The 18096-nt window shown below is 42.6% G+C and overlaps 2 protein-coding genes and 3 pseudogenes across 3 annotated transcripts in view; 2 read left to right on the top strand and 3 right to left on the bottom strand.

The window, feature by feature from the left end:
• LOC136406420 (GTPase IMAP family member 9-like) overlaps positions 1-18096 on the bottom strand; it is a 421274-nt pseudogene that overhangs the window by 98476 nt on the left and 304702 nt on the right.
• Positions 1-18096, bottom strand: part of LOC136406404 (GTPase IMAP family member 7-like) — a 243511-nt gene that overhangs the window by 98164 nt on the left and 127251 nt on the right. The gene's annotated exons all lie outside the window — the stretch shown is intronic.
• The window catches only part of LOC136406407 (GTPase IMAP family member 5-like), a 114901-nt gene that overhangs the window by 65379 nt on the left and 31426 nt on the right, over positions 1-18096 (top strand). The gene's annotated exons all lie outside the window — the stretch shown is intronic.
• Positions 1-18096, top strand: part of LOC136405642 (GTPase IMAP family member 1-like) — a 118653-nt pseudogene that overhangs the window by 83998 nt on the left and 16559 nt on the right.
• LOC136406416 (GTPase IMAP family member 7-like) lies at positions 6002-11146 on the bottom strand (annotated as a pseudogene).

Genomic DNA, 18096 nt, shown 5'->3' with positions numbered 1-18096 from the left:
CAAATGAACTAACAAGAAAAACAAATACTGATAGACACAGATGACAGTGTGGTGGTGACCAGAGAGAGAAGACAGATGGGCGGGGGCGGGGGGATAGAAAAGGTTAAAGGAGGTCAATACGTGGTGATGGAAGGAGACTTGACTTTGAGTACTGGACACACAATACAATATACAGGTGATGTATTATAGAACTGTACACTTGACACCTATATAATTTTGTTAGCCAATGTCACACCAGTAATTTTAATAAAATAAAACTATAAGAAATAAAATATCTTAGGGGTAAAGTGGATATATTAGAAAAAGTCATGAAAAATAAACAAAATATATCTTAAGCAATAAGAAAATAAGACACACTACGAATTGGAAGAAAATGTTTGCAAATCACACGTCTGATAGAACGCATAAATATATATGATAAAGAGCTAGCAAAGAATGGAATGTATAAAGAGTTCTTCCAATTCATTAAAAAAAACAAAAACAATTGTATTTACAATGGAAAAAAATATTTGGTAGAATTCACTTGTGAAGCCATCAGGCCCAGGACTTTTCTTTTTTGAGAGTTTTTTGATAGCTGTTTCAATCTCATTTGTTGTAATTGGTCTGTTTAGGTTTTCTGATTCTTCCAGATTGATTTTTGGAAGATTATATAATTCAAGGAGTTTTTCCATTTCATCTAGGTTGTCTAGTTCTTTGGCATACAGTTCTTCATAGTATTTTCTTACAATATTTTGTATTTCTGTTGTGTTAGTTGTTATTTCTCCACTCTCGTTTCTAATTTTATTTATTTGAGTCCTCTCTCTTTTTTTCTTGGTGAGTCTCATTAAAGGTTCATCGATCTTGTTTACCTTTTCAAAGAACCAGCTCCTGGTTTCATTGATCTTCTGTTGTTTCTTTAGCCTCTATGTCATTTATTTCTGCTCTGATCCTTATTATTTCCTTCCTTCTACTAGCTCTGGGCTTTACTTGCTGTTCTTTTTCTAGTTCTTTTAGATGCAGGGTTAAGTTATTTACTTGAGTTTTTTCTAGCTTCTTGAGATATGCCTGTAATGCTATAAACTTCCCTCTCAGGACTGCTTTTGCTGTGTCCCATAAATTTTGAGTTGATGTATGCTCATTATCATTTGTTTCTAAGAATTTTTTAATTTCTTCTTTGATCTCAATGTTAACCCATTCGTTATTTAATAACATGCTATTTAGTTTCCAAGTGTTTGAATGTTTTTCAATTTTTCTATTGTGGTTGATTTCTAGTTTAATGCCATTGTAATCAGAGAAAGTGCTCGATATGATTTCAGTCTTCTTGACCAGCTTTTAGGATACACCCTTAAAGGCTCCAACGCCCCAAAGGGGTCTCATAAGATGCCATCTGGGGCCTGCTTCAATAGTAGAAAGGAAGGTCATTGAGCTAAAGCCTACCAGGCTTACATGCCTCTGCTGTGAGGAAACAGGGACACTGGAAGGTAGGCTTCTCCCTCGCTCCTCTAAGGGAGGGTTCAGTCTCTTCGAGCCCTGCTCCAGCCACCTATGACCTAACCTTGCCCAGAATGCTGGGGTTTGCCACTGAAGGCTGAAGGTGCCCAGGGCTGTCAGCCCCATCTACAACACTGTGGACGAGCCTAGGGTATTTCTTCCAAGAAGCAGTTAAACTGATCTCATTTGCACAAGGGCCACTTAACTAGGTTTTGCCTGAATAGTCAGGTTTTTTATTCTTCCCTCAAAGATCTCTGTTGTGGTGTTGATAGTCCCATTTTCTGCTGCTTTGCTTACTATATAGTGTTTCCTTTATCCCTCCTACCTCAATGCCCCACTCATATTTTAGGCTGGAACCTAATCCTAATTTAGAGCTCTCTTTCCCCCTTTTGCCAACTTCTATTATGAATCTACCTGGATACAGCTTAGTGTATCCCAAGGTTCTCTTTACCATGCCACAGTCGCAGAGCTCCAGGGAAGAGCAACCTGGTCTCATCTCTCCAGGCAGAGGAGAACAGAAGCTCCATATCCACGCATGCTGCAAATGGCTTTTCCAGTCTACCTGAATCATTACCAGCTAGAAGCAGTGGTCATTGGGACTTGGACATGAGCTGCAAAGTATAGGATGGTGACAACAATTCCAGTGCCATGAGGACTTTTCCTGGATGTGGACTTTTCTGAACTCCTGCTCCCTGTGACAGCTCCTAACATACTGAACTGTGGTTGGGTTGCATTTTTCAGGGATTTGGCATGGTGATGGGGCCAACTTGGGCTTGGTGAACATGTTAAGGACACTACTCTTTTATGGATTCTTGCTGTATTGGCCAAGAGTTTGCTTAAAGGCTTTTAATCACTGTAAAAAAAAAATAGAAGACTGGATAAAGAAGAAGGGGCACATATACACCATGGTATACTATTCAGCTAGAAGAAATTATGACATCAGATCACTTACAGCAGAATGGTGGAATCTTGATAACAGTATGCAGAGTAAAATAAGTGAATCAGAAAAAATCAAGAACTGCAGGATTCCATACATTGGTGGGACATAAAAATGAGACTAAGAGACATGGACAGGAGTGGAGTGGTTATGGGGGGTGGGGGGACGGAAGGAGGGAGAGGGGGAGGAGGAGGAGGAGGGGTACAAAGAAAACTGGATAGAGAGTGACGGAGGACAATCTCTCTTTGGGTGATGGGTATGCAACAGAACTAAATGACAAGATAACCTGGAAATGTTTTCTTTGAATATATGTACCCTGATTTATTGATGTCACCCCATTATAATAAAAATTTATTTATAAAAAAAATAATAAAATGGAAAAAAAAGATGTGAATAAGCTTTTTTTTGACATAGAATATGCTGCATGTAATTGGAACAGAGAAGTGACTAAATTTTTCCATGTTTCCCCAGTGAAATCATTACCACAACCAACATAATGAGTCTATCCACTTCCTGGTGCCCTGTAGTAATTCCTGCCCACCCCTCTGACATCCGCCCCCACCCCAAACCTCAGCAACCACCTGGGCCCCGTGTGCAGGTGTGCACAGCAGTCGTCCCTCAACGGGAACATGTGAGTGGTGAGACCCAGACTCAGAGCTAAGGTCTCAGAACTCTGTGGAGGAGGAGATGCTGACAATTTTCTGCAACATGGCAATCAGTTCCAAATCCCAATTTAGGAAGAATTTTACAAAATCAAGAAGCTTGTTAAGAGGAAGAAAGAACTTGAGAACAGTTGACTCAGATACTCCATTTTTTATATTAGTTTATAAACAGAAATGAGACTGCTCTTTTAAAAGCATATGTTGGTTGAAAACCCTCAGAGTAATCTGAAATCGAGCTCCCTATAGAGGGCAGGGAGAGACCCAAGAAAGAGGCAGACCACTGCAGATGGGTAGATGGCGGTTTACAAAGCCAGGGGACTTACTTACAGGGCTTGTCTGGGTGGCTCAGATCTGAAAAGGTTACCTAGAGGCCCTAGCCAGGCTGAGTCATGTATCCTGTCCAGATGGTCCCAACAACACGTTCCTGACTCAAGGCTGTATCCTTGAGACAGCCCTGGGAAGGGACAAGGCAAGCCACCTGCACATTCCAGGGTGGGTTTGGGGTGGGGGGGTCTCCCATAGCCTGGGTCCAGCTTTCAGGTCAGCTGGGGCTCACGCCTTCTCCATGGCCTCCCCCACTGCAACAGAACCTGGTTCACCACTCGGAGTGTCTGGGCGAAAGGGACTCAACTCTTAGTGAAAGAAAATGATCTACAATATTTTCATGTGATGAGTAGGAAGACAGGGGAATCATTCCAAAGCTCTGACTCTTCTAAGGGAGCCTTAGCCATTGCTTATATACACTGTTAGGTTAATTACACGTTGATTTTTTTCTCCTTGTAGCCACCAGTGGTGGTTGAGGTGAAGCTCATCCTTTAGGGCTATTTTGCAAAATACTGTGCTACATTTGGGTATTTAGTAAGAACTGCCCAACCAGACCAGGCAGTGGCGCAGTGGATAGAGCATTGAACTGGGATGCAGAGGATCCAGGTTCGAGACCCTGAGGTCGCAAGCTTGAGCGTGGGCTCACCTGGTTTGAGCAAGACTCACCAGCTTGAACCCAAGGTCGCTGGCTTGAACAAAGAGTCACTCAGGCTGCTTTAGACCCCTTCCTCGTAAAGAAAAATATGAGAAAGCAATCAATGAACAACTGAGGTGCCACAACAAATAATTGATGTTTCTCGTCTCTCTCGCTTCCTGTCTGTCTGTCCCATATGTCCCTCTCTCAAAAAAACAGAAAACAAAACAAACAAACACACAAAAACTGCCCAGACCTCAGGACCCTTGTCACGTCTATCACCAACACTGCATCCCTGCTAACCGGCTATTATATCTACTTTCATATATCCTCCCCTTCTTCAGCAGTGCTCCATGGGTGGTCAGCAAGGGGCTTCACTAGTATACAGGTGCCTCCTTTGTGGCTGCTTTCTAAATGCCATAGCAACAATACAGTCACTTGTAAGAGAAAACACAGGTAGTTCTCAAAATAAGGGACAACTTTTCCCAGCCATGACCGGAACCATTGACTTTGCAAGTCTCCTGGGCTGAGGGTCAGATCACTCAGTTGTTGACTTGTGTTTGCATGTGATTTACTAAAGATGCTACATTAGCAGACTCATCAGGTATGAGCACAAAACATTCTGCTTGGATAATAAGAGAGGTTTTAGTTGACAGAAATTCTGGTGTCAGTAAACACTAGAGAGAATTTAAAAACAAATAATAAAGAACAGGATATTTCTGAAAAAGGAAAAAATGGGTATCATTAAAATTTATCAATAAGGATTATAGCAGCAGAGATAACCCACTTAATTAGGGACTTAGGGGAAAGTCGAGTGCAGGGGCCTCCTACAAGCTGTGGACACAGGACATAGAAATAACAAGGCACACTGCTGGTAACAGTGAGGAAATTGCCCCCTAAACCCAGGGGGTGGATGAAAACTGGAATCCCGATGGAGAGTTGGGTAGAGAAAGTGTGATGTTCGGCTTAGGGTTGCAGCTTGTCATAGGTGACCTTACAGGGAGAGGGACGGGAGAACAGACACCCGACCTTGCTTTTCTGCCCGGAAGGGATCTCCTGCTTGGATTTTCCACTGGCAAAATCAAACATAAGTCAGACTGCCAGAGATCCCACTGATGTTGTCCGATCAGACAAGGGCCTCAAGGACTAGACCCTTCTTAATAAATGCTAATCTTTCTAAGTGTTAAAATAAAACACAATATTTTGTAGACCAGCTGTAAGCAGGAAGAACTTGACTCTTGACAAAAACTAAACCTGAATAAGTATACCAACTCAACATGTAATTGATCAAAAAGTATATATAAGCAAGGGCTATTCCTCCTGCAGAAGATGCAGAGCTTGGATATGAATCCTGTCTCTTTAACTTGCTGCAAGTAAATAAAACTCCCTTGAACAACCACGTCTCCTTTTTCAACACATGCCCTTAGAAACAAACCCCTTGAGTTCAGTAACAATGAGATCCACATAGATCACCCCCTGAGACAATGAGCTAAGGTGAAAGGGTCAAGTGTGAATATGCAGAGGCAAATGAAAAATATTTGGCACAGAAGAGAGTTTTAAGTTACACTCAGGGCCATTTTAAGTTAGGATGGTGCCTTAAGAAGGAAAAGACAGAAAAACAGTAAGAGAATTTAGTGACTTCCAGGCCTCCATGGACCACACACCATCTTGCTGGAGAAGCCGGCTGCTTCCCTAACACAGCGCTCAGAGACGCAGACTGAAACCATGTGCATCACCAGTGGTTCTAACGCTTGGTGTGTGCAGGAGTTCTTATCTGAATCTTCCTAAATCATGTCTGTGAACTCAATGAGATACTATTGCCAGTGTATGCCAATATTGTCACTTCTTAAGTGTGCTGGCATTGTGGGGATGAGTGGGAGGAATGAGTGGGGAAGATGCTTCAGGTTAGCTATCACTGTGTAACAAACAACCCCAGAGCTTTGTGGTTGAAAACAAGCATTTATTTTCACAGGAATCTGGGGGTGGAGCGGGATGCAGTGGGCGGCTCCTCTTTGCTCTCTGCAGTTCCATCCGCAGTGCTTACTTGGCAGCAGGAGAACCCATGTCTCTGTTGCCTCCAGTGCATGGCAGCCACATAAGCTCTGCTGGCTGATGTAAGAGCAGTGGGGGGAGTGGACCATAGACTCCAAGTCCTCTTCATGGGGCCCCTCCATGGGCCACGTGAGCTTCCTCACAACATGGTGGCCAAGTTCAAAGGGAAAATGCCCCAAGAGAACAAGGAGGCCTTGTCCCTAATCCTCCTCAGAAGCCACAGCTCCCATTATTCATGAAAAACAGTCACAAAGTCCATGGAATTGAAAGGCAGGGGACACAGACTAAATAGAAAGAGTATAGAGCTCAGATTACAAGAAGAACAGTTAGGATACAAGATAGTGTTGCAGGCATCTTTAGAAAATGTCATCTACTAAATTAAGAAGAAGAAATAAAATTTACATTATTACCAAAACATATGCCATATTTTAGAAATTATCTCCAAAATTTTATTGACAATATCTGTAAGTATATTTCTTTCAGCTTCTTCTTTTATGTTTTTAATTCATTCTGCATGCTTCACCTTTAGGGGGTTTATTTTTCTCTACTTTTCTTGCTGGGATATATTTTGCCGTTTTACTAGTTTAATTTCTTTCTCTAAGTCATCAGCATAGATCATCTCCAAGGCCTCTACCCAACAACTCAGCTTTTCCTCTATGTCCTTGTAGACGGCGTCAGAGAAGGGAGTCCCCTCATTCTCCTGCACATATTTTCTACCAGCTCCACCAGCTCCTGCACTTGACCTTCCTTCTCAGCCTCCTCTTTACTTCCATTATTGAAGGCACAGTAGCGGTTCCCACACTTGCAGAAGATGTTTCTTAGGTCCATGTCTGCCTCTTATATAAACTCACTGAGCTGCTGATCTTCCCCCGAATTATCTTTGATAATCATGTGAACAAGACGATCATGTACTTCATGGCTGCCTCCCCAAAGATGTGCTTGATCAATGCAACTGTTTTATACTCTTCGTCTGTGAAGCAATTCAGCTGCACACCAGGAGGATGGCATGAGGCCCAGGTAGGACTACAGGACACACTGGCTGATTTCCTTACAGGTTTTCATCAGTGTCTCCTTAGGGTCGAAGAGCCCTGGGTTTTCCACGACAAGAAGGTTCCTCAACTTCCAGTTCTGCGTTGCTGTCTGACACTCCTTGGTAACAGCTTGGGCAGCAGCTTTAGAATCAAATTGTTTTCTCCCAAGGATGCTTTTGCTGTCACACTTTTCCCATTCCCTGTTTTTCCCACCAGGACAATCCTCAGAGTGTTGTCCTTAAGGCCAGCCATGTTCCTGTCAAGAGGCTCTGGGGTGTAGGTGCCCACAAGACCTTAAGAAAGGAAAGGAGAGGGGGAAAGGGTCAACTTATGTAAGAGGGCACCATTTCTAAACCTCTTTTCTTCATTCTTTCCTCCCTGAAAATGTGTAATAGTCTATGACATTGACCCCAGTGAGAGCAATGACACAGCTCAGTTACTGTGGAAGAAATAATAAAGTAGCGTTTTCCCACAAAGGAGCACGAGGTCTGGTACTTTCACAGGGGAACCCATCTAACCTTAAAACAGCTGATCATCTCAGTGCCACATAAGCTGATCTTGATCATATAAAAAAGTAGAAACTTACAATTATTCTTATGAATCAAGTATAATATTGATTTCAAAGGCTAACAAAGATTTCACCAACAAGTACAGCTACAGTCATGTTTCACTTGGAAATATTAATACAAAAATCTTAAACAAATTATTGGACACCAAAATATATAATGCACCATGATTAAGTGTGACCTCTTTTAGAAATTCTAGGCTGGTTCAATATGAGAACACTGGTTGTTACAACACATCCTACATTAATAGATGAGGATGAATATTACCTAGATGCAGAAAGGACATTTGACCAAATTCAACACTGACTCATGTTTAAAGTACTTCAGAAAATTGGAACGAATAGGTACTTTTGTAAAATGGTTCTATATAAGTATAAGTTTAAATTTTGTGCCATCACCTTTTTTTCCTCTGCAGGTGATAAACAGTGGGTTAGAAAGTTAAATACTGGATTAGAAAGTTAAAACAATGGGTTATAAAGGTCATTTGCATGAAGAAAAAGAAAATTACCCAGCACCATCAAGAAAAAGAACAAGGAGATTGGACTAAGTGTACCAGGAGTCACACATCGTAGTTTCTGTAATTAAAGCAGTATAATGTTGGTGCACGAATGGAGTGATCAGTGAAATGAAAACAGAAAATTCAAAAATTGACTAAAAATACTACATTCATTTTCTCTTTTTAAGTGAGAGGAGGAGAGAGAGTGAGGCAGACTACCACATATACCCCGAATGGGATCTCCTCTGCAACCTTATCAGGGGATGATGCTCAAGTTCTGAGCTATTTTTAGTGCTTGAGGAAGATGTGTTCCTAAGGAGCTATCCTCAGTGCCCAGGCCATGCTTAAACCAATTAAGCCACTGGCTGCAGGAAGGGAATAGGGACTGAAGGGGGAGAGGGAAGGAAGTACAGACAGATAGTCACTTCTCCTGTGTGACCTGCCAGGAATTGAACCCGGGAAGTCCATATGCTGGACCAATGCTCTGTCCACTGAAACCCCAGCAAGGGCCTGTAATTGTTGAAGATTGGCCTAGGTACATGAAAGTTCCTTGTATTAGTCTCTTTATCGTTGAATAAATTGAAATCTTTTTACAATAAAATGTTTAACCTGTGTGTAGTATAATAACCATTACTGAATACTCTATACCAAACACCCTGTGGAATATTTTGTATATATATTATCTCATTTACTCCCTGAAAGTTGCCGGCAAGGAAGATAATTTTATAATTCTAACTCTTTATTATATTTATTAAGGTGACATTGGTTCATGAGATCACATAGGTTTCAGGTGTACCTTTCTATGATACATGTTCTGTATATCACATTGTGTGCCGAGCACCAAAGTCAAATCATCTTCTGTCACTATACAGTTGACCCCCTTTACTCTTTACTATTTCCCCAGCCCCCTTCCCTCTGGTAACCATCATACTGTAGTCTATGCCTATGAGTTACGCAGAAGAAAACATAGGAACTAAACTTATGGACCTTGGTCTTAGGGAGGATTTTATGAGTTTGATTCCAAAGGCAAGGGAATTAAAGGCAACAATAAATGAATGGGACTATATCAAACTAAAAAGCTTCTGCACAACAACAAAAAATAACTGCAAAAGAAAAAAACCCAAAGAGTCAACAAACTTGAATAGCAAATGATATTTGCAAAGAACAGCTCCAACATGGAGTTAATATCTAAAATATATAATAAAGTCATATAACTCAACATCAAAAAAAGAATCCCATTAAAAAATGGGCATAGTACCTGAACAGACATTTCATCCAAGAAAACATACAAATGGCCAACTGATATTCAAAAAGATGCACAACTCATTGTCTTCTAGGAAAATGCAAACAGATACTACCTCAAACATGTTAGAATGGCTATTATCAAAAGAGAGGTGATAACAAGTATTGGAGGTTGTGGAGAAAATGGAACTCTCATTCACTGCTGGTGGGAAGGTAAACTGAGTACAGCCACTGTGGAAAACAGTATGGCAGTTCCTCAAAACATATTCTCACTATTTTTATTAAGTGAGAAGAAGGGAGGCAGAGAGGCAGACTCCCGCATGTGTGCCAACCAGGATCCACCCAGCGAGCCCCCTACAGGGTGGTGCTCTACCCATCTGGGTCCATTGCTCTGTTGTTAAGGCAACCAAGCTACTTTTGTGCCTGAGGCAAGGCCATGGAGCCATCCTCTCAGCGCCTGAGGACAATTTGCTCAAACCATTCAAGCTATGGCTGTGGGAAAGGAAGAGATAGATAGAGAGAAAGAAACAGAGAGAATGAGGAGGGAAAGTGGTGTGGAAAAGCAGATGGTCATTTCTTTAGTGTGTCCTGACCAGAAATTGAACCAGGAACATCAACACGCCAGGCCAACTCTCTACCAGTGAGCCAACTAACCAGGGACAATTTTTTCACTTTTTAAATGAGGATATTGATGTGTCCTGAAAACACTGAGACACTTGCCCAAGGTCACAGGGCTAACAGGCACCAGGCAGAGCAGGGATCCCATTAAAAGTCTGTCTGACCAGCATGTCCCCTCCAAAAAACTGCACATGGAGCCTCTTGGTGTCTTCTCAGGCCCGTGAGTCTAAAATCCCATTGAATCTTGCTTCTTCTTCAGTAAAAAGAAGGATTTAGGGCCCTGACAAGTTGGCTCAGCCCAAGCCACATCCCGAATGCCAAGGTTGTGGGTTCAATCCCTGGTCAGGACATATTCAGGAAGCAACCAATGAATGCACAATTGAGTGGAACAACAAATGAATGCTTCTCTCTCTCTCCCTCCCTCTTCCTCTCCTTGACTCTCTAAAGTCAGCCAATTAAAAAAAAAAAGAGGGATTTAGACTGGGTGGTCTCTAAAGTAACTACAGGCTCTAAGACCTGTCTCAAGAACACAAATTTCCTGCCTTGAGGACACTAATATCCTGCCTTGGGGACACTGACTTTCTATTAAGAAAAAAGAAGGCTTCTCAGGCAGCCCTGTCACAACAGCAAATGCGTGAACTGCACCAGTCAGTACGCATGTGTCCTGTTAAACATGAGATGTATCCTGGCTGAGTAGCTCAGTTAGTGTCATCCACATATGCTAAGGTTGTGGGTTTGATCCCCGGTGAAGGACTTACAAGAATAAAACAATGGATGCATAAACAATGGATGCATAAACAACAAATCAATGTCTCTCTAAAATCAATAAAAATTTTTAAATAAGTAAATACACATGAGATGTATGACACTGTGCTAATAACGCTCCTTACTCCCGTCTAGGCCTTTCACCATGGCCACCCTGACAGCATCTCCCTGCTGTGCTGCGGGCCAGTCCCTGGTCCCTCCCCTGAGCAGACCCACCCCCTGCTCACTCCCTGGACTTCTTGCCCTCACAGCTCTGTCCTCAAGGCCCCTGTCAGCCAGGCTCACCTTCTATTCAACGAGTTGAGGAGCTCTCAGATTTTCTCCAAAGTAGTCCTCTGAGCTGGTGCTTATGCTGTAATGTGAGGAAGGGGATAGTGCTTGAGCCTCTGAAACCACTGAGTCAGGGAGCTCAGAGTGGGTGGGGCCCGTGGGGGACTGTTCTCCTTTAAAAAGACAGAAATATTGCCCCATAACCTGCTGGCTGCTTCAGTTTTAGCAAGTTGAAAACTTTTCATCCGTGTGCCTGCTCTTGCAGTGAAATTTCCAAATCTACAGTCGTTGTTTTGGGTTATAGAAATGGATTGAAAAGTCCCTAATTAATTTACCTAACTCTTGCCCAGAAAGCCAAACACAGTGTCTGGTCCTGTTCCCCAGTGCAGTGGGAGACTGCAGGGGATTCTGGGAGAACAAAGTTAGAAATGCGACTTGGTGTATCCTCGGGGTGCTTGCTAGTGATTATGATATGGGATTTGAGTTTGGTCTTTCAGGAGGGTCTCACATAACCCACTGAGAAATGATCAAGACTAAGGTACGAAATCAAAGAGGTCTAAACTAATGGTATCCAGGGGAAAAGAGGAAGAGGAGACTGGAGAAAAGTCTTCCAGGGATCACAGTTTCTCTGGTTAATTCCATAGGGCTCCTTCAAGCTTGAAATTCTGCATGACCAACAAGTCAGCAGGCACCTTTCCCTCCCACCCTTCCTACTGCCTCCCACTGCAGACCAGACAGGCAGCTTATCTGAGATTTACCCAGGGGGTGGATCAGCAGGCTCTCGAGATTGTTTTCAGGTTACAGTCAGGCTCTCACAGTTGTTACAGTTGACAAGATGGTCTAGTTGTCTGTTGCATCACTAGACAATAGTGTGTGTTTTATTATATATTTTGGTCCACTAGATTGAGAAATTTGACTAATCAGTGCTTAAGCTTGAGGGTGGCTACGAAGAGGACCAGATGTGGCCAGAAGCAGTGGACTGTAGGGTGAGTACCCATGGATGGAAGCAGGGAGCTTTGGAAACAGTGTTAATGACCATATCATAGGACCAGTTATTGGTGTTAAGGATGTGGGTCACTTTGAAGGAATCTAAATAAGTTTTTCAACTTCCAATAAAGACACAGTTTAGGACCAGGTATGTAATGCACAAGGACTGGCACAAAAAGAAAGTACCGGGCCCTTCATTCAAAAATCACAAAGAGTTTATAGATGACATTATAGAGCATTAAACCAAGTGAGGGGTTCCTCCACGCACAGTGCCCTGTGCAGCCCTACAGGTCACCCTCCCAGGAAGCTCACTGTGACCAGAGTCGCATCTCCTGCTCAAAATATCCCCACCATTGCTCAGTCTCACTTCACTCTCCCTCATCCTTGAATGATACCTGTCCTAGCAGAAGCTGCCTTGGATGGTTTCTTGATCAACTAATGGCTTCTCCCGGTGTTACGCTTAGGTACACTGTTCGGTTCCCTAAAAGGAAGAGGGAAGTGGTTGAGATAGAATCCAGAGCTATGACAGGGAAGAGGATGCGGGTTGCATGGGAACAGTCTTGAGGCCACTGGTCACAGAAGAGCATCTTCAGCAGGGCAGACCCGCCCCTGAACCCTAACTTAGGAGTGTTTTCTTTCTACAAGCCTTATAGAAGGAGGGTGGCCTCATATACCTCTTGTGCTGTTCACTTTGTCAGGCTCCTTGTTATCTGGCGCACCTTTCCACTTACAGATCTGCGGGGAGCCACCTGTCTCTGCTGCTGGTCCCCACCTGCCACTCCATGAAGTTGCTCCAATACCCAGGTTGCTGTTCCTTCCACAGTGTCAAAAGCAAAGTGATAAATGTGGTCGAAGTCAAAGCTTCCATTTGTTCTTCTTTATTCTTTTTCTTTTCTTTTTTCTTTTTGTCTTGTTTTGTTTTGTTTTCCAAGTGAGAGGAGGGGAGAAAGACAGACAGAGTCCTGCATATGCCTTGACCAGGATTCACCCCGCACCCCCCATCTGGGAACACGCTCGAAACAGAGCTATTTTTAGTGCCTGAATTGGAGGCTCCACTGAACCATCCTCAGTGCCCGGGGCTAATGCACTACAAATAATTGAGCCATGGCTGCAGGAGGAGAAGAGAGAAAGAAAGAGAGAGAAGAGGGAGAGGGAGGAGTGTAGAAGCAGACGGTCACTTCTCTTGTGTGCCCTGACCAGAAATCAAACCTGGGATAGCTACACCCTGAGCCAATTCTCTACCACAGAGCCAACCAGCCAGGGCTCCTTTATTCTCTTTTTTTTTTAAATAATTTTATTTTTTTTAAATGGGGTGACATCAATAAATCAGGATACATATATTCAAAAATAACATGTCCAGGTTATCTTGTCATTCAATTCTGTTGCATACCCATCACCCAAAGTCAGATTGTCCTCTGTCACCTTCTATCTAGTTTTCTTTGTGCCCCTCCCCCTCTCCCTTTCCCTCTCCCTTTCCCCCTCCCTCCATAACCACCACACTCTTATCAATATCTCTTAGTTTCACTTTTATGTCCCACCTACATATGGAATAATGCAGTTCCTGTTTTTTTCTGATTTACTTATTTCACTTCGTATCATGTTATCAAGATACCACCATTTTGCTGTAAATGATCCGATGCCATCATTTCTTATGGCTGAGTAGTATTCCATAGTGTATATGTGCCACATCTTCTTTATCCAGTCATCTATTGACAGGCTTGTTGGTTGTTTCCATGTCCTGGCCACTGTGAACAATGCTGCAATGAACATGGGGCTGCATGTGTCTTTACATATCAATGTTTTTGAGTTTGGGGGGTATATACCTAGTAGAGGGATTGCTGGGTCATAAAGTAGTTCTATTTTCAGTTTTCTGAGGAACCACCATACTTTCTTCCATAATGGTTGTACTACTTTACATTCCCACCAACAGTGTATGAGGGTTCCTTTTTCTCCACAGCCTCTCCAACATTTGCTATTACCTGTCTTGTTAATAATAGCTAATCTAACAGGTGTGAGGTGGTATCTCATTGCAGTTTTGATTTGCATTTCTCTAATAACTAAAGAAGATGAGCATCTTTTCATATATCTGTTGATCAATTGTATTTCTTCTTGGGAGAAGTGTCTGTTCATGTCCTCTTCCCATTTTTTTATTGGATTGTTTGTTGGTTTGTTGTTGAGTTTTATGAGTTCTTTGTATATTTTGGATATTAGGCCCTTATCTGAGCTGTTGTTTGAAAATATCATTTCCCATTTAGTTGGCTTTCTGTTTATTTTGTTATCAGTTTCTCTTGCTGAGCAAAAACTTCTTAGTCTGATGTAGTCCCATTCATTAATTTTTGCCTTCACTTCTCTTGCCATTGGAGTCAAATTCATAAAATGCTCCTTAAAACCCTGGTCCATGAGTTGAGTGCCTATGTCTTCTTCTATGTACTTTTTTGTTTCAGGTCTTATGTTTAGATCTTTGATCCATTTTGAGTTAATTTTAGTACAGGGGGACAAACTGTCATCCAGTTTCATTCTTTTGCATGTGGCTTTCCAGTTTTCCCAGCACCATTTATTGAAGAGGCTTTTTTTTCTCCATTGTGTGTTGTTGGCCCCTTTATCAAAAATTTTTTGACTATATATATGTGGTTTTATTTCTGGACTTTCTATTCTGTTCCATTGGTCTGAGTGTCTACTTTTCTGCCAATACCATGCTGTTTTGATTGTCGTGGCCCTATAATATAGTTTGAAGTCAGGTATTGTAATGCCCCCAGCTTCATTCTTTTTCTTTAGGATTGCTTTGGCTATTCGGGGTTTTTTATAGTTCTATATAAATCTGATGATTTTTTGCTCTATTTCTTTAAAAAATGTCATTGGAATTTTGATGGGAATTGCATTAAATTTGTATATTGCTTTGGGTAATATGGCCATCTTGATTATATTTATTCTTCCTAACCAAGAACAAGGAATATTCTTCCATCTCATTATATCTTTTTCGATTTCCCTTAACAATGGTTTATAGTTTTCATTATATAAGTCCTTTACATTCTTTGTTATGTTTATTCCTAAGTATTTTATTTTTTTTGTTGCAATCGTGAAGGGGATTATTCTTTTGAGTTTGTTCTCAATTCTTTCATTGTTGGCATATAGAAAGGCTATTGACTTCTGTATGTTAATTTTGTATCCTGGGACCTTACTGTATTGGCTTCTTGTTTCTAGTAGTCTTTTTGTGGATTCTTTGGGTTTTCGATGTATAGGATCATATCATCTGCAAAAAGTGATACCTCTACTTCTTCTCCCTTTTTTCTTTACATCACTCACACAAATTTGGGGGTTATTACAAAACACTTCCTTAAATTCTACTGGACTCTGTCTTGTAGAGATCAGGGCTTTTTTGGCTGCTATTGTCTAGATACATTCAAAGCTTAAACTGACTAAGACATGGCAGAAGTAATACCCACAAGTTTAAGAAACAGTTCCTCACACTGTCCTGACGCTTCCACAAGTCAACAATTAACCTTGGTCTATCAGTAGCCTATTGCTGCCATAAAAAATTACCAAAAATGTAGTTTCCCAAGGCAATGTAAAGTAATCCTCTAGCTTCTTCCAGCTTCTAGAAGCTGCTGGAGATCCTTGGCTTGTGACCACCTTACTCCAATCTCTGTTGCTATCCTCATATTTCTTTCTTCCCTTTTTGATCTCCTTGCCCCGTCTACTAAAGGGCCTTTATGATTACATCTGGGACCCTCCCCCAGAGAATTGAGGATAATCTCCTCATCTCTCAATAATTAATTTAATCACATCTGCAAAGACCCTTTTGCAACCAGGTAATATCCATAGGTTCCGGGGATTGAGACATGGCTATCTTGGGGAGAAGGGGTGCATTATTCAGCCTAGCACATGTGGATGAGTTAACCACTCTGCAACCCACTATTCCTAATCTTTAAAAGGGAGTATTTATTGCACAGTGTTGGTGCCAGGAAGTAGGGTGCTTTTGTAAAAATAGACTTGAAATGTGGAAGTGGTTGTGGAGTTGGGTATTAGACAAACAGATCCTGGGAGAATTCTGAGGCAAGATAGCAAAGTCCTGGGTTGCCTTGAAGAGATAGTAGCTGGGAATTTAAATATTAAAGGCAAGATGTCAGATCCAAGTGAGGACCATGTTAGTGGACACTGGAGGCAAGTGACACTTGCCCTCAGTGGGGGAGAAGTCGCTGAGTGGAATCAAGAGCTTGTAAGTGATGAACCTGCATATTTAGCTGAGGAGGTCTGTAAGCACCATTCGGGCAGTGCAGCCTGGTTTCTCCTAGTCAAATGCAAAAGGCAAGAGCTCAATGATGCACCCACTAGCCAAGGACCTCCAAGGATTGCAGCAGCCATGTGCGATTAGAACGTTGCTGCTTGCAGCAGCAAGGCGGGATCCTCCCAGCACCTTCAGAGAGACCTGGGCTCTGCCGACCTTTGGATGCTGGACTCCTAGAATTGTGAGACATACATGTGGGTGGTTTTCAGCTACTGGGTTTGTGGTTCTGTGTCACAGTAGCCCTAGAAATCCCATACAATGCCTATCCTCTCATCCATAATTTCTCTCACCTTCCTCATGCTCCATCCTCACAACCACCCAGAAGTTACCCCTTCTGCATTCATGCACATTTACCAGGATACATCCTTCCCACCCCCACCTCACACCTGCCCCCGACGGACCACAGAGGCCTCGGTGATGAGCGAAGGGGGAAGGGTGTCGTAGAGAGACATTCTGAACTCTGCCTGACCTCATTTCTCAGCAACTTCTTGCAGCCCAGGGCTCCTAGGACCTCCAGGCCCCCCCACCACATCCTCTCTGCCCTGACCCTGTCTGAACTCAGACCCTTTACAGAAAAATTTAGCGACCATCAACAAGTTATACTACATTACAACAAAATTTTTAAATTGTGTTTTTTTGAGACAGACAGAGGAACTGAAGGGCTCCTGAGCTCTTCAGGGGATTGGGCAGATTGCCAGGCTGGTGTGAGCTCAGTGGGTCCTGAGACCACCCTACCCAAGAACGTGCCCAGGTTCCCCGGGTAAAGTGAGCTCACCCTCCCACAGAAGACCAAACGCACACAGAAGAGGAACCAGTTTTACAAATGCTCACAGACACACCACACAGTGTGCTGGTTACCAGCAGGATGAGGGGAGGGGCCCGTACGGTAAAGGGGGTCTAATATATGGAGACTGCAAATGACCTGCCTGTGGGTGGTGGGCACACGATGCAATGTACAGACGATGTATCATACAACTGTACAATCAAAACCTATACAGGACTATTAATCAATGTCCCCCCAAAAATTTAATTAAAAAAATAAATCATTTTTTCTAAAAAATACAGGATGGCATTATCCCTTAAACACTAAGATGAAACAATCTTTCATGCTTTTAAATACACAGAACACACCTGCCTTAGCAGACAGCACAGTGTCTCGCATATTGCCTCTTTCTCTTACTGCAGTGACACTTATTTGTTCCAGAAGCTTCGGAGCAGACTATCACATTAGCACACAAGCGCTGGTGTCCACCATGAATATGTGAGATGCAGTCAGGAAAAGAGTGTGAGGGTGATTCTGCCACTCTCTAGATTTATGGCTTTAGGGGAAATCTTTACCCCTCTGAGTCCCGTCTCTACAGAGAAGAGGACAGAGAAGTGTTAGGTTATCGCAGTCTGATGCCCCCAAGGACTTACATCATACTACAATATCTGAGCTGAGCCCCATGAGAACAAGTCCCCCATCACCCACCGGTCTGAATGGTGAGACCTGGCCACTTGCCCACACATCTTCTTCCATGTCGTTTGGTTACAGTGATAAAACTGTGACAGAACACAGGGGTCGTCACAGAAGACCACACAGAGAGACCTGACCAGGGACTTGGGCTTAAGTGGTCTGGTGTGAGGGAGAGATGGTCCTAGGAGCCCTCTTCTCCCATGTTTGAGTCACTGGGGCCATCAGAGTAATGCAGAGTTACAGATAGTGATGGACACCAGCTCTGGTTACCACTTGGTACCAACAGCCAAGAAGGCAAGAA

This window comes from Saccopteryx leptura, chromosome 5, assembly GCF_036850995.1.
Source record: "Saccopteryx leptura isolate mSacLep1 chromosome 5, mSacLep1_pri_phased_curated, whole genome shotgun sequence".
In the NCBI taxonomy this organism is placed as follows: Eukaryota; Metazoa; Chordata; class Mammalia; order Chiroptera; family Emballonuridae; genus Saccopteryx; species Saccopteryx leptura.
Note: the sequence above shows the minus strand (reverse complement) of the source record. Positions and strands in the feature narration are given on the sequence as shown.